Source organism: Lycium barbarum, chromosome 1, assembly GCF_019175385.1.
Source record: "Lycium barbarum isolate Lr01 chromosome 1, ASM1917538v2, whole genome shotgun sequence".
Lineage (NCBI taxonomy): Eukaryota > Viridiplantae > Streptophyta > Magnoliopsida > Solanales > Solanaceae > Lycium > Lycium barbarum.
The window spans coordinates 130,505,682-130,509,266 of NC_083337.1; positions in this window are offsets into that span (position 1 = coordinate 130,505,682).

The window sequence follows — 3,585 nt, forward strand, 5'->3', positions numbered from 1 at the left end:
GATAGAGGAGCCCAGTTTACAGCTAACTTCTGGAGATCCTTCCAGGAGGGATTGGGGACACAAGTGTGTCTTAGCATAGCATTCCATCCTCAGACTGACGGACAGGCCGAGCGTACTATTCAGACACTACAAGATATGTTACGGGCTTGTATTATTGATTTCAGGGGTAGCTGGGATGATCATTTTCCACTTATTGAGTTTGCCTATAATAACAGCTACCATTCGAGTATTCAGATGGAACCGTATGAGGCCTTGTATGGGAGGAAGTGCAGGTCACCTATTGGCTGCTTTGATGTTGGTGAGACTAAATTAATAGGCCCCAATATGGTCCAGCAAGCGGGTGATAAAGTGAAGTTAATCCAGGAAAGGTTATTGGCAGCCCAGAGTCGACAGAAGTTGTATGCAAATAATCGACGTCGACACTTAGAGTTTTAGGTTGGTGATTGGGTGTTCTTGAAGGTGTCACCCATGAAGGGTGTCATGAGATTCGGCAAGAAAGGGAAGCTGAGCCCGAGGTACATTGGGCCCTATCAGATCATCCGTAGGGTAGGCCGGGTTGCCTACGAGTTGGACCTACCGTCTGATTTGGAAGCAGTACATCCAGTCTTTCACGTGTCAATGCTTCACAAATGTATAGGCGATCCTTCCAGAGAATTTCCCATTGATGATGTCCAGGAGGCAGAGGAGTTATCCTACGAGGAGCAGCCTATAGCCATACTTGATCGGCAAACTAGGAGGTTGCGAACTAAGGACGTGGCTTCCGTCAAAGTATTATGCCGAAACAACAATAAATAAGAGATGACATGGGAAGCCGAGGAGGAGATGAAGAATAAGTACCCTTACTTGTTCCCTATGCCTACAGGTAACTTAAACTCCTCACTTGATTACATTGATTGCCCGATGAAACTATATGTTATAACGATAAAGGAGACTTCCCCAAAATTCATATAAAACCTTACGGGGCCAATTCAACATTCGAGGACAAATTTTCTAAAGGGGGGAAGGATGTTATATCCCGTATTTTTATACGTCGAGTTGAATTATTCGCAAGAGAATTGACTCAAGTTAAAGACGGGATCATTTTCGGATAAGACATATGAACCTTTAATTTTCAATTTTAATTAGAACATAAATTGTTTACAAATTTTATTTAGTGTAAAAATATTATTAGAGGTTAGGGATTAATAAATTTTGATTAGATTATTAAGTGAGAATTAGTGATTAATTAAAATTAATTAAGCCTAATTACCATAGTGGGCCCCACCCGAATTAAAAAAAAAAGGAAAATTAGGTGCCACATTAGGTGGACACGTGTACAGCCCTTGGACACCCTATAAATATTAAGTTAATGACTAGCACATTGAGTACTAGTTCATTCATCTTCTACATAGATAAAATAGGGAGAAAAGTGAAAGAAAATGATGAGGAGGCTCTCGGCCATGGCTGCCGTTGCCAAACATGATGGAAAAAAAATTAAGGCTTCAAGTGTGGTAGATATTAAAGGTAATTGCAACAAGAATTGGATCATTGAGCCACAAAAACATTGTTGGTCGAGTCCTCAAATTTCAAGCAAATCGTGTCGTTATAGCTTAACGTAAGATTCAATCTTTTCTACGCATTTTGGAGGTGGTTTAAACTTGTATAATTTGATAGATGTGTATTGAATATAAAGGGTTATATATGTTGATGATGGAGTTTAAGTTGAGCTGTGTAGTGGGATTGTTTTGATTAAGAATGGTGAATTGATTTTCAGTAACATTATTGTTGTTGTTATCATGGATTATATGGTAAAAGAATTAGATAGTTAAGTTAAAGTTGTGTTGTTGTGAACATATTGTTATCCTTGTTAAATTGAAAGGTTTAAAGATATGATTATGCCCATATATTGTTGTTGGGTTGTTAGAATTATTATGGGCTGAATTGTAAGAATTATGTATGTATATCTCTATTGTTGGTATTTCTGTGTTAACAGGAGGATAATTGGAAATTCAGGTTAGGCGAATATATAGGGGAAATGCTGCCCAATTTTCGTTAAGTCCTTAACTAATGAAAAACCCTAAACGAGAATGTATAGGTTAAAGAACAAGTTATATATGCGATGGGCTACGGATTTACGAACTAGAAAGTATAGTTACTGACGATAACGTTACTTTTATGTTAAATAGGCTAAAAGAGCGACAAAGCGAACGGGTTTGCGAATTGTCGTTAAACAGGTATGTAAAGCTGTCCCTTCTTTCTTTTGGCATGTCTTAGATTTAAATGATGAATGATATGAACTTTGGGGTAATTCTATTCTTAAGTCTTGAGTGTGATTCATGATTCTTATTCACTTCTTGATGTTAGAACTCTTAAGTGATTGAGTTTCCCTCGAGTCCTCTATACGTTGGATAGTAGTTGATGTGTAAAAGTTCCTATTCTTAAAGACTATATAATGATTAATGTCCTTGACTTCTAATAGCTGTTTCACATTATCTTGATACATGACACGTGATTCCTGAGGCTCTATTTGATATAGTTCTTATTGACATTCAAAGAGTATTTACCATGACTATTGTCTTGATATTCGAGTGTTAGTTTGTCAACTTATTCTGTTGAGTCTCAGATGATGATGTAGTTGCATATGGTTGCTCATGATATTCTACTCGTGCTTACTGTTATTGTATCATTCACCGAGTCCCGGACTGGGTATGTTATCATGCACAGTTTCACTACATTATTCACCGAGTCCCTCACTAGAGTGTCGGGTACGTTATATGATGAGATGATGATTTGATGATACGATGATATGATTATGGCACCGAGTCCCATGATGGGCCGGGTACGGTATACGTGTACGCGACTTTATTCACCGAGTCCCTTACTAGAGGGCCGGGTACGGTATATGTATATGACGATATGATGATATAAATATGGCACCGAGTCCCATAATGGGCCGGGTACGGTATATGATAATGATGTGCATGATTTTGTTTCGTAAGGCAAAGGTACAGTGATTTCTTGATTAATATGCTTGCCTCCTAGAATCTCTACTTCAGTTATGATCCTTCTTATTGTATTTCATGCTTTATATACTCAGTATATATCTCGTACTGACCCCCTTTCTTCGGGGAGCTGCGTTTCATGCCCGCAGGTGCAGATACTCGCTTTGGTAATCCGCCAACTTAGGATTTCTATTCAGCTATCTTGGAGTGCTCCATTGTCCCGGAGCCTAGACTTTTGGTACAGATCCTTTTGATATATATATATATATATATATATATATATATATATATATATATATAGGCTTATCCAGGGGTACGGCGGGGCCCTGTCCCGTCATATGTTACTGTTGATACTCTTAGAGGTCTATAGACATATGTGTAGGTTGTATATAGATGTTGTTCGGCTGTGTTAGCATGACTTACATTTTGGGACGCTCCCATTCGTAGTGGCAGCCTCGTCGGCTTGCGTATGTATAGTTGGGACGTTCCCATACGTTATGACAACCTTGTGGGCTTGTGTACTATGCTATCTTTTGATGGTTGTGACTCCTCAGGAGACAGGTTGCCTTGATATATGTATGTGATGTCCTGAGATAACGTTTTG